We start from the raw sequence: 14,114 nt of genomic DNA, 5'->3' as shown, positions 1-14,114 counted from the left end.
GAATGCCAGAGAATTCCCCCCTCCTCCTTATTAACAGACATTACATTGGTAAGATTCAAGACTTCAAAGAGTTCAAAGAGCAGGCTATTGTATTGAGTTGGCCAAAAAGTTCATCGAGTTTTTCCGTAAGATCGTATGGAGAAACCTGAACGAATTTTTTTTAGCCGACCCAATAGTTCCCCCTCCCGTCCCTGTCCTCAGCCACCTCATGCCCAATCTGTAGGTAACCACCATTTCTATTTTCTTGTGTATCCTCCTGGAAATAGTCTCTACTCACCTATAAGCAAGTGTCAATTACTTTCTTTTTTTAAACATAAATTATACTCATTGTCTTGCTTCTAGCACTCAGTCATTCTTGGAGATCATAGCATATCGATCCTAAAGAATTCAATCCACTTTTTTTTGCAACTCTCTAGAAATTCTTGGTTTGGTAGACCATCATTTTTTCAACCAGTGCCTTTGATGAAACGTGGAGATTGTTTCTAACCTTTGGCGGTGGTGAACAGTGAAGCAATGAATGGCTTTCTTATACTTGGTTGTGTCTAGACATGGCCCAACAAGGTGGGACCCACGGGACCTCTACCTAACCTCCAGCCTTGCAACCTGCCACACCCTCTCATGCTTGTGTGCTCAGCTCCAAGGCTGTCTGCCACCTTCCTCAGTTGTTCTCGCCTCCACATGCTGCTCTTCTTGGAATATTCACTCCCTACTCTTTGACAACACCCAACTCACCGGGGTCAGCTTGAGAAGTACTTTCTCAGGTCAGTTCTGTTCGTACCCAAAGCACTGTCACATCAATTACTTGATACTGTACAGAATGGCCCTGAAGTCCTCACACAGGTTGGAATTTTAATAAATTCACTTGTATATATGATATAAGCAATCTGCAAGATAAAACATAGAGAAAATTTCATTATAATTTACTATACTTAATTACAGAAATGTTGAGTTTCAACATATCTAATGTAATTTTAGATATATTTGGCTGTAACTATTCTATATAGTATAAGGTTTATTACCTAAAAACATTAACAGATGTTAACAGACATTAACAAATTAACAAACAGTAGAACAAATGAATCATTAACAGTTTTATTGCAATCTTGAGTAAATTCCTTCTCTGTTGCATTTTACAAATTGTTTACATATTATATAGAAGTGAATTTAGTAAAAACTCAAACTGCACAAGAACGTTATGAATATCCTAATTTAACTTTGTGTTACCGTATTTCATCTATATGCACTTTTGTTCACATTTAACATTTTTGAAACTGGAATATGTCCTTCTGTTGATACTGCCTTGCAGTGTAGTGGACTGGGCAGCTGTTGGTGCTATTACCATTGTCTGAACAAACACCAAGTTGGTCATGGTTTTTCATACTTCCATCACTGCAGTGGAGTTAAGTACATTATTTATATTGTGTCTTGGGTTTAGTTGATATTTAAAATATCTTCAAAGGATCATACTCTGTTTTGGAACTGAAACAGACAGTTTATGCAGAGAGGCAAGGAAATAGAACAGCAGGTTGTCAATTTTATATTAGCAAGGCACATGTTTATCATTGGAAATATAATATTAATTTAATATATTCTTGCAGAGTAACAGCAAAATGCTTCACAAGACTATTGTGGGCTGAATTGATTCCCTCCAAAATTTATATGTTGAAGCCCTAACCTCCAATATGACTGTATTTGGAAATAAGGCCTTTAAAGAGGAAACTAAGGAGGGATTGGGGGCAGGAGGAGAAGTGGACGACAGAGGATGAGATGGCTGGATGGCATCACCGACTCGATGGACGTGAGTCTGAGTGAACTCCAGGAGAGGGTGATGGACAGGGAGGCCTGGCATGCTGCGATTCATGAGGTCGCAGAGTCAGACACGACTGAGCGACCGAACTGAACTGAACTGAAGGTTAAATGAGGTCATAAGGATGGGAGCCTAATCCAATATGACTGACGTCCTTGTGAGAAGAGGAAGAGATACCATGGATGAATGTGTATGGAGAAAAGGCCATGTGAGGACATAGCAAGAAGACTGTCAACTGCAAGCCAAAGAGAGAGGCCTCAGAAGAAACCAACCCTGCCAGTACCTTGATCTTGTACTTCCAGCCTCCAGAATTGTTTGAAAACAGATTTCTATTATTTGTCACCCAGTCTGTGGTATTTTGCTATGGCAGCCGTAGCAAACTAATACGAGGACCTAAGTAAGAAAGACTCTTACAAGCAGATGAAGCTCTGTTACATACTGATACTACCATGAAAGAATTGTGTATCATAGAACACACGTGAAGGCATCCAGCATCTGTTTTGCATAATGGATGTCAAGGGTTTGAAAGAGCCCTGGAGATGATAGTAGAAGATACTTTTAAGAAATGCTGTCTCATCCATCATCCATCCATGGCACCATTTTCAACTCTGAGTTGAAAAGTGATACAGAAGAGTTGCATTGTGAATAAGAAGTTTTAGAATCACTTTAACAATTTACCTTGATTATATTTCCCTTTTTGTCTGCATAAGATCAACAACAAAAAAATCTATCTGAATGATTCAAAAAGTCTTCCAATAAGTCTGAATATTCCAGTTGATACTAAAGCATTATATTTAATTGGCGGTGTTTTTTTTTTTTTTTTTTCCTTGTGTGTGTTCTCAGTCACTAAGTTGTGTCTGACTCTTTATGACCTCATAGAGTATAGCCCACCAGGCTCCTCTGTCCATGGGATTTCCCAGGCAAGGATATTGGGGTAGGTTGCCATTTCCTTCTCCAGGGGATCTTCCTTTTTCAGGGATTGAACCCATATCTCCTGCATTGGTAGGTGGGTTGTTTATAACTGAGCCACCAGGGAAACCCTTTTTAAAAATAGAATAAAATAGCAAGAGTGTCACAAAGTCAGTGGCATCCTGGATTTGGTTAAATATGGTGTATTAGTTTGCTCGAGTTGCCATAGCAAAATGCCACAGACTAGGTGGCTTAAACAATAAGAGATGTATTTTTTCACATTGTCAGAGGCTCAAAGTCCCTGATGAAGGTGACAGGAAATTTAGTTGCTGGTGAGGCCTTTCTTCCTGGCTTGCAGTTGATTGCCTTCTTGCTGTGTCTTTGTGTGGCCTTTCCTCTGTGAATGAGAGGAGAGGAAAACTCTCTCTTCCTCTTCTTACAAGGATGCAGATTAGGGCCTCAAACATGTGATATTGTTTAACTGTAATTACCTCTTCCAAGGCCCTATCTGTAAACATTTGGGGTTAAGACTTCCACATATGAATTCTGGGGGGACCCAATTCAGTCCTTAACATGTGTTGATACGTATTTATTTAGTGTAAGTCTGTCCTGCCAACTGATAGACCTTTGATTGTTAGTGCCACGGTGACACTCAGATTTTTCCTTTGATCATCATTGTACCCCCAACACCTAGCACATGGTCTGACACTTAGGAAATGTCCCATGAATGTTTGTGGCCTCACTGGAAACTTTGTGATCCCCTCTAAGGACTGGGTATGTTTCTGCTTTAGGAATGAAGACCAGAGATCTCCCATACATGCTTCAGACACCGGTGTCAAGACCAGCTCCTGTTGCTCATAACTACTAGTCATGATTGATAGTGAGCACTAGAACATGAGAGCTTGGCAATCCTTAGAAATCAAGTCAAATCTTCTCAAATCACAGATGAGGAAACTGAGCAAAATCCTTACCCAAAGCTAGTTAGAGGCTCAGGAGTCCTCTGCAGTGCCCATTCCACCTCCTGAGTCTGGTCATTAGTCTGGAAATTCACAAATGCCCCATGACTCTAAGACTATTTTCTATTTGATGTATGAGAGCCAGGAAATTTGTAGTTGGAAAATTTCATGCAGTTTTTTTTTAAGCTGGAGATGAAAACTTTAATATTATATTTGGGAAGATTAGACTTTTGTTCTAGAAGACCCATCTGAATGGCTCCTTTGGTTGTATGGAGCAGCACCCATGTATGCAAGGGAAACTGGAGAGTGGTGGCTGGAGGCAGTGTTGACCTGATGCAGATGTAAAGCCTGAAAGAAATTTTTGCTGTGGGTGATTGGAGTGTAGGGTTTGGGGGGCAGTGGTTTGGGGGAGATGGGAAGGCTGAAGGGCAAAGATCCTCAGGAATCGCATCTATGCGTCCTGTCCTTCCCGCTTCCCACTTTATTTTACTTTACCCAAGTTCTTGCTTTTTCTTATACAAGGAAATGATGCTAGTGTTGGTGGTGAGGAGGTGGGGAGTTGAGGGTTGTTTTCAAAAAAATGGAACAGAGAGAAGACTCTAGGGGGTGAGGTTTGGTCTTTAACTTGGGTTGGAAATGGAAACTGAGACACAGGATATCCTTTTGTAGAAAATGGACACATTAAGGCTTGGAAGCAGAAGGTCCGTTACGGCCTGTTCAGAAGAGGGGCCTGCCCTGGGATCCCAGAGCTGGAGGTCGGGTCTCAGCACAGAGGCACTATTCTGGTTTATCCACCTTGGGGTGACGTTCAAGGTCCCCTGGGCTGGTCCACATGCTGCCCTCAGCTCTGGTGTCACCATCCCTGGAGATGAACTTCAGTGTGGATGGGAATGTAGCTAGGTTGCTGCTGGGGAGCCCGACCCCATAGAACATTTGGGAGGGGTGCCCACCGGAAGCAGGAAGGACAGGGTGCATAGATGTGATTCCTGAGGGCCTTGGAAACTTGGGAACAATGAGATGACCTTCTGGTCAAGCAGGTGGGGCTCAAAGGTGCTGCTCTTTGTGCACTGAATGTCAGTGCCTTCGTCCCCATGGGCTGAGACATTCCAGGTACACACACCAGAGCATCTCTCGCTCCCTCTTGGCCCAAAATACTTCCCTCACATCATTCTTTTATTTATTTATTTTCTTCTTTCATATTATCAGGGTAAAAGAGAGCTGCCATAGCTCAGTCACCCTGGGAACTAACGCCCAACCTCTTCTTTTGTATGAGTTTTACCCAGATTGTTTTTCCCTTCTCCAGGGGATCTTCCCAACCCAGGGATTGAATCCAGGTCTCCCACATTGCTGGCAGATTCTTTACCAGCTGAGCCACAGGGAAAGCCCAAGGATGGGGAAATAGTGGAAACAGTGAGAGACTTTATTTTTTTGGGCTCCAAAATCACTGCAGATGGTGACTGTAGCCATGAAATTAAAAGACACTTGCTCCTTGGAAGAAAAGCTATGACCAACCTAGACAGCATATTAAAAACGGAGACATTGCTGACAAAGGTCTGTCTAGTCAAAGCTATGTTTTCCAGCAGTCATGTATGGATGTGAGAGTTGGACTCTAAAGAGAGCTGAATGCCAAAGAACTGATGCTTTTGAACTGTGGTGTCGGAGAAGACTCTTGAGAGTCTTCTCAAGCCAGTCAATCCTAAAGGAAATGAGTCCTGAATATTCATTGGAAGGACTGATGCTGAGGTTGAAACTCCAATGCTTTGGCCACGTGATGAGAAGAAATGACTCCTTGGAAAAGATCCTGATGATTGGAAAGATTGAGGGCAGGAGGAGAAGGGGACGACAGAGGATGAGATGATTGGATGGCATCACCGACTCGATGGACATGAGTTTGAGTAAACTCTGGGAGTTGGTGATGGACAGGGAGGCCTGGGATGCTGCAGTCCATGGGGTCACAAAGAGTCAGACACGACTGAGTGACTGAACTGAACTACCCAGATTGTCTATTTAATCTTCAACTGTCCCAGATTTAGACTTGCCATGATGAGTGTGATCAGCTTGTGACACCATGGGGCAGGCAGGAAGGCAGGGGGCAGGACTGTGCCTGGCATGAGAGCTCCCCTGGATCAAGGGCCAGAGATGGGGGAACCAAGATGCAGTCTGCCAAGTTTGGGACCAGCACTCAGGCAGCACTTCTGTGGATGATGATGGAGGCCAGCTGGCCACTGGGGCTCCAGGCAGATGCCAAGACCAAAGGAGGCCAGGGGAACCCCTGCTTAGTATCCAGTTTTGGATTTAGCAGAGACTAAGGTAGAAAACAGAGAGAAAGGCAATGGAGCCACTGTAAGCTTCCTGTCTTGGTTGGGATTGGCTCCAGATCTGGGTGGCAGTGGGGAGAGGGGATCCCCAGTACTCAGCCTATAGAAGAAGGGAAGGCAGAGACAGGGGAAGGGAGGGAAGGCCTGGCACTCACAATTCTGGGGAGTCCTTTTCTATTTCTGTGTATTTGCTTAATAAGTACCACATAGCAGGGTTAGGGAGAATGAGAGCCAGGCCAGACCAGTGCTAATTCTGCCGAGAGTTTCTCACGGACTTGGAAGACAAGCCTGGCCTCTGTTTGTCAGCCTTCCAGAATCTTCTTAGGCAGGAGCAGGAGTGGAGGGTGAGAGGCAGCTGAAAGCAGATCTGGGGGCATCTGTGCTAATTTCTCTTCCCAGATAAAGGGCACTTCCAGGGCCTCAGAACTTTCTGTGGCCTTCCCCTTGTGCACGGTGTGGAAAATTGCATTCTCCTGTGCTCAAGGCGGTGGAGGAGAGCATGCTTTGCGCCGGGGCCCTGTTCATGTCTCTTTGTCAATTCCTCCGTGACAGCTGCAGACTGGGAGACCACACTTCAATTATGTACCCAGCAGGTGAGGGTGCTCAGGCAGGGGCCATCTCAGGTGAGATCAAGGAGGTAATTCATCCTTTTTACACACACCCTCAGGCCGGGGAGGATTGTGCATACAGATTATGGCCTTGACCTGAGAGCAGGGAGAAAAGAGGCGGGAGGGAGGGAGAGAGGACAGGGGAGTTGAGAGCCAAGAGGGTGATTGCATGGCTCCAGGGCATGGAATTGTCGAACCATCCATCTCGTGCTCTCTCTCACTCATCCCATCATTCCTGGCGTTTCCACAAAGGACAATTTGTGCATCAGAGGATACCGAGAAGGCTGGAGGCCTCTGCTTCCTGGGACAGTGGACGCCTGCGATGGGGCTGTTGGGTGGAGCAGAATTCTTCCCACCTCACCACCGGCTCCATCCTTTGGCTTCAGCTAGCTATGGTTTTTGCAACCTTAAAGAGATCAGAGGTGAGGCTGGCTGGAGGTGCTCCCCCAGGGAGACCAGAATGATTCAACTGCCCAAGGTCAGTTGCATTTTAGGAAGAGAATGAGTCACAGGAAGCTGCCAGGCTGAGAAGTCTTTTTGCTGCTCAAAGAGGGCTGCCTCATTGGAGTGCGTTGGGGGTGGATGTGGGTGGGAGGTGGGGACACTGTGACCCTCCCAGGCTTGAAGTCACCCAGGAGAGCAGCAGGCAGGGCAGGCAGTTGGCAGGCAGCTGCTGCTGCTGTTCCCTGGGCTGTGAGATCCTTGCTTTGGAGCCCAAGTGCCCCAGGGCACTTGGACCTCTGTACAGTGACCGTGGGATGGAAGCAAGCATGGGGAACAATAGCCACTGGCTGCGAAGCTCTGTCTCCCCTGGGGTGCAATTGCTTTGGAGAGTCTCTAAAGCTCACACATTTCCTGGAAATGTCGTTCCTCAAACCCTGGACTCCAGGGGGACCTTTCCCAATCTGTGGAACCAGGAGTCCAGGCTGCAAGCACCTCAGCTCCTCTCCCTGATTTCAAGGGGGCCCCTTCTTTCCTCTACCCTGGCCCCATTTCTCGGTGTCCCCCAGTTCCCAGTAGCCTCAGCACCCCCAGTAGCCTCTCAGCTTACTGCTGCAGGGGAACCTCTCAGAAGAGCTCCCCAGCTTTCTGGCTTTGAAGCTCCAGCTTGTCCGGAGTTCTTGTCCAAAGCTGAGCCAACCTGGGCCTTAGAGCCAAGGCTCTGAGCCAGAGTTGCTGCCTTCATTTTCCATCTTGATCACAGAGATGGTGGCTGCTCCTCCTCAGCCCTTTCTTTGCTCGTTGGGGTGCTCTGCCCCCTGAGTTCTGGTGAACAGGATGCTCCCAGTGGAAACTTGGAGCCCCCTCCTCCTGCCACCAGCCTCCTGGCAGAGTTGCATTCCATGGCCGTTGCCATGGTTGACAGAAGTAATGATGAACTTGAGCCAGGGAAACCTCTGGGGAAATGTGAAAAATACTCCTAGGGTGACATCATCAGGACTGGAGCCTCACCTTGAACGCTTCAGTTATGGAGTGAATCCTTGCTGATGGCTTTTCCAAACGGAGGAGGGGCTATTGTGCAGAGTGAAGTTAAGTCAGAAAGAGAAAAACAAATATCGTATATGAAGGCATATACATGGAATCTAGAAAGATGGTACTGATGCACCCTGTTTGCAGGGCAGCAATGGAGATGCAGACACAGAAAACAGACTTGTGGACACAGGGAAGGGTAAGAACGAGAGGGTGGGACGAATGAAGAGAGGAGCATGGAGACATACTCACCAACATAGTAAAATAGAGAGCCAGTGGGGATTTGTTGTATGACTCCGGGAACTCAAACCAGGGCTCTGTGACAACCTAGGGGTTGGGATGGGGTGGGAGGTGGGAGGGAGGCTCAAGAGGGAGGGGACATATGTATACCTATGGCTGATCCATGTTGATGTATGGCAGAAACCAACACAATATTATAACTATCCTTCAATTAAAAATACATAAAATTTTAAAAAAGGGCATAAAGTTATTCTCCCCTAAAGTCTCGAAGTAAAACACCACCCTGCCAACATCTTGGTTTTGGATTTATGGCCTCTAAAATTCTGAAAGAATAGCTTTATGCTATCTTAAGCCATCAAGTTTTTGGTAATTCTTTACAAAAACTTTAGGAGCTAAAACATGTACCAGTAAGCTTTTTACATTCTGTTACATTAAAATCAGATGGTCTATAAAAAGAAGAAACAGTGGGATCAAGGCCCACTGTTTGTCAACTACCTTGAGCAAATCGTGTTTGTCCTGCTCCGTCTGGGGGCAATTAGCTGCCTCATTTCATTTGGCGACCTTTGCTCTCTGCAGCCTACTGAGAACACTGGCTGCACAGATTTTGCTCCTCGATCTTCATCTCCTTGCCCACCTCCCCTCATGCTGGTTTTCTTGGTCCAGGAGTATTTGGGCTTCAAGGGAGCATGGAAGGTCTGGTTAGGATGGAGGGAGCCTCAAAACAGACCTAGTCTTCTCTTCCTGGAATGTCCCCAGGCTTGAAGCTGAGGGTGTGTGTCTTCCATCAAGGTTCCACAGCAAGTGAACCAGGATGCTTGACTCTGCTTCCCAAGACATAGGCATTCCAGAGAGCTGAGCGCTGGCTCCAAGTGCTGTAGAGGGGTCGTGGAGGTCGCTGGGAGCTTTCACTGGGCTTCAGGAAAAATGGAGACAACAAAGGGCATGTAGCATTTTTCATGAGTCTAATTTTCTTTGGTTGAGATTTCTGCTCTTATCCTGTGATTATGTTCTTCCCATTTTGTAGTGTTAACAAGTCATTTAAAAATGAAATGATGGTGATAATAGGATTTATTTTTAATGTGCTTATTTGGCAAAATGTAAAGTTGGCAATCCTGTGTCGATCTACCCTCCCCCAAATTATTTTGAAATTTTCTTGGCATGTGACAAGTCAGAGTCTGGGAGCGGGGGAGAGAGATGCTACATTGCTACTTTAGGAGCTGCTACAGTGGGTAAGAGCCTGAGGGGGCTCAGGACAGGCCACCCCCAAGAAGGCCCCTTGGCAAGTGAACATTTCAGGCCGTAGGAATTTGAGAGACCACAGGGGCAGGAAGAAATCTTTGACCTACCCTGAAGTGGGTCATAGGCCCTCGTGTGAGAGGTGCCCTCTCTCTGTATGGAGGACAAGGAGCATCCTGATCTCCAAAGACGGAGGGGTACTGAGAAGAACCTGAATAAGCAGGCCCTGCTAAGCTTCCACCCAGCTTCCTACCCTCAGCTCATGCCCTTTGTCTTATCACATTTTCCCCATGACTTTCGTCTTTTCATCAAACCTAGCATGAAAACATGCAGGCTTAACCACTTCTTTGGGTCTTTATTTCCTTAGGAAGTTTCTCATGCCACGTAATATTTATATGAAATAAATTTATATGTTTTCTCTTGTTCATCTGTTACAGAGACCCAGCCATGGTCCTAAGATAGGCAGAGGATAGAAAGGTATTTTTCCTCCCCTACACACCTCACTCTGGAACCAGACAGTCTTGGCTCTCACAAGGCTCCCACATGTATTAGTTATGTGACCTCTGGGCTTTAAGTTCCTAATCTGTGAAATAGGAGTCATATAGTACCTACCTGGTGGGGTTTTAATGAGTTTATATGTTCTCTGTTATTACTTCTAAATATTTTCATTAAAGATACTCTTTCCTTGTCCACCAAAAGCTTTAATTCCAGACATTCTACACAGGAGACTTGGAATGTTTTCCCCCAGTTGGTTAATCCAATCTCTCTCTCATACTTCTTTACCATTTAGGGCTTTAATGAAAGGAAGAGGCAAAAAGTAAGAGATGGAAAGGAGAAAAAGGCAGGAGGATGCTCAGGAGTTGTTAGAGATGTGGGTTCAATCCCTGGATCAGGAAGATCCACTGGAGCAGTAAATGGCAACCCACTCCAGTATCCCATGGAGCATAGGAACCTGGTGGGCTACAGTCCATGGGGTCTCAAAGAGCTGGACATGACTGAGTGACTGAGCACACAAAGTTATGGGGTCAACAGAAAAGCATCTCTGGAAGACAGTTTTTGGCGATATCGATCCAAACCATTTTCTTCCCATTTCACCTAGCAGTTCATTTCTTGGAAATTATTCTATAGATAAATTTACACTTATGCTTAAAGATATATGAACAAGTGGGCTTCCCTGGTAACCCAGGTGGTAAAGAATCCACCTGCGATGCAGGAGCTAAGTTGCTTCAGTCGTGTCCGACTCTGTGAGACCCCATAGACGGCAGCCCACCAGGCTCCCCCGTCCCTGGGATTCTCCAGGCAAGAACACTGGAGTGGGTTGCCATTACCTTCTCCAATGCATAAAAGTGAAAAGTGAAAGGGAAGTCACTCAGTCGTGCCCGACTCTTAGTTACCCCATGGATTGCAGCCCACCAGACTCCTCTGTCCATAGGATTTTCCAGGCAAGAGTACTGGAGTGGGATGCCAGTGCCTTCTCCGCGATGCAGGAGACCTGGGTTCAATTCCTGGGTTGGGAAGATCCCCTGGAGAAGGGATTGGCTACCCACTCTAGTCTAGTATTTCTTGGGCTTCCCTGGTAGCTCAGATGGTAAAGAATCTGCCTGCAATGTTGGAGACCTGGGTTTGATCCCTGGGCCGGGAAGATTCCCTGGAGAAGGAAATGGCAACCCATTCCAGTACTCTTGCCTGGAAAATCCCATGGACAGAGGATCCTGGTAGGCTACAGTCCATGGGGTCGCAAAGAGTCAGACACGACTGAGCCACTTCACTGTATGTGGAATGAAATCACGCAACTTGACAATAATGAGGCATACCTACATGGCTGTATGAAACAGTCTCCAAGATAATTAAGTTAGAAAAGGAAAGGAAAGGAAATAAAGGATAAGAAGAGGATGATAACTGTTAACTGTTCTTTTTGTCTTTTATGGGAAAATATATAAACATATATTCCTATCCATGCAAAGCCTGTCTCTGGAAGGATTCCCAAGAAACTTGTATTACTGTCTGTCTCTGGTGAAAAAGGAGGGATCTGGGAGATCCAAACATGGGAGTGTTACTTTCCATTTTTATTTTTCATTTTATTTGATTTTTTACCATGTGCATGTATGACACAATATCAAAATACTGAGTGAGTGAGTGAAGTTGCTCAGTCGTGTCCAACTCTTTGCAATCCCATGGGCTGTAGCCTACCAGGCCCCTCCATCTGTGGAATTTTCCAGGCAAGAGTACTGGAGTGGGTTGCCATTTCCTTCTCCAGGGGATCTCCTTGACCCAGGGATCGAACTCAGGTCTCCCACATTGCAAAGAGACACTTTACCGTCTGAGCCACCAGGGAAGTCCTCATAGCTTCCCTTATAGCTATGGGCTTCCTCATAGCTCAGTTGGTAAAAAATCCACCTGCAATGCAGGAAACCCTGGTTTGATCCCTGGGTTGGAAAGATCTGCTAGAGAAGCAATAGGCTACCCACTCCAATATTCTTGGGCTTTCCTTGTGGCTCAGCTTGTAAAAGAATCCGCCTGCAATGTGGGAGACCTGGGTTCAATCCCTGGGTTGGGAAGATCCCCTGGAGAAGGGAAAGGCTACCCACTCCAGTATTCTGGCCTGGAGAATTCCATGGGGTTGCAAAGAGTTGGCAAGACTGAGTGGCTTTCATTCACTTTATATATCAAAATACTATTAAATATAAAATTAAAATTATGGGGCCAACTTAAACCTGCCCTTTGACTGTATTGTGAAGTTGAAAACATCTATATTAACTCCAGGTGGAATTCCTCCTCCCTCCATGGCCTCTAAGGTCTCTTGTTACTCCTAGAAGATAGGAAAGTGTTAGTGGCTCAGTCATGTCTGACTCTTTGCAACCCCACGCACTGTAGCCCGCCAGGCTCCTCCATCCATGGGATTTTCCAGGCAAGAATACTGGAGTGGGTTGCCATTTCCTTCTCCAAGATAGGAAGATAGGAAGAAGATAGGAAGCTGCTTATATATCAGTCATTCTAGAACATTACAGACTCCCCATGGCACCCCTCCCAGGAAACCCTTCCCAGGCACTCCTCCCATGGTACCCCCTCCCATGGTACCCTTCCCAGGGCCCTTTGTGTAGTGAGAGGACAGTGATTCAGGGGAAGGATTTCTGACTTCCTGGGAGATTGCTTAAGTTGAGGGACTATCCCTGTCATGCTTAAAGTTGAAAGGTCTGACCATGCCCCTCCATGGAAGACCATCCCTGCTTCCGAGAATATAGATTCTAGCACTAGCTCAGCCATATAGCATAGATTTCGTCTTGCCAGGAGCTGTGAGGAGGGGTGAGTGAGGAGCAGCTGAGAGCCTGGGGCAAGGAGAGTTTCTGTATAGTTATATGTCATAATAAAGACACTTCCTTAACAAGGCCCATCCAGGGACACAGCTCTCTTGGGATCTCAGGCAAAATCTCAGATATAAGAACATTTGGAAAAGCTCTTAGCCTGGGGTACCATCCAGAGCATACTCACTAGACTGTGTTCACTCCCCTCTGTAGAACTTGGCTTGGCTAAATGGTCTTCTTGCAATGCTCCCTGCTCCTCCCCACTCCCCATCCAAATGATAGTCTTCCATCAAGACCATTCAGTTCAGTTCATTCATCAAACACTTGTCAAGTATCTTCTTACAGCCTGAATCTGTGCTGGGTTTTGGGGACACAATACGAATAAAGGCTGGGCCTCTGAAATTGAAATCTATGTCTCATGGATACACAAAGCCATGAGCTAAACATGATGTATTTCCAAAGCATCAGTTTTACTTGAAAGATTGGGGAAAAGAAATTAAAGCCATTTAAATTCCAATAATTTAAAATAATATTCTTATATTAAAACAAACAGATCTATTATGGAATAGGGGCAAAATTTGCATATATTAAAAAAAAGAAAACTTCAAATTTCAAAGAAATTGCACACAAGTGGTTGACTTCTTTGGACTACATCCCGGAAACTGGGGAGTACACATGTTAATTCTCTTCTGCCACTATGAGCGTATTGACTGAAAAGTTTCAAAGTCTCTTCTGCATGTCATGAGGAGAAATGGAAGGGTTTTAGGTAGGGAAGAGTTATAATAAAGCTTGCAGCTTATTTATTTAATTATATTTTTTATTGAAGTATAGTTGGTTTACAATGTTGTGTTAGTTTATACAGCAAAGTGATTCAGTTTTATATACATATATATATTCTTTTCATTATGATTTATTATAGAATATCTAATATAGTTTCCTGTTGTATACAATAAGATGTTGTTTATGTATTTTATATACAGTAATTTATACCTGCCAATCCCAAATTCTTAATTTATTCCCCCCCACCCCCCTTTCTCTTTGGTAACCATAAATTTGTTTTCTATGTCTTTGAATCTGTTTCTGCTTTGTAAATAAATTCATCTGTGTCATATTTTAGATTTCACATATAAGTGATATCGTATGGTATTTGTCTTTCTCTTTCTGACTTCACTTAGTATGATCATCTCTAGGTCTATCCATGTTATTGCAAATGGCATTATTTCATTCTTTTTTTATAGCTGAGCAGTATTCCGTTGCATATATATATA

The sequence above is a fragment of the Bubalus bubalis genome, chromosome 8, assembly GCF_019923935.1.
Source record: "Bubalus bubalis isolate 160015118507 breed Murrah chromosome 8, NDDB_SH_1, whole genome shotgun sequence".
Classification (NCBI taxonomy): Eukaryota; Metazoa; Chordata; class Mammalia; order Artiodactyla; family Bovidae; genus Bubalus; species Bubalus bubalis.
This window is presented reverse-complemented; position numbering follows the sequence as displayed.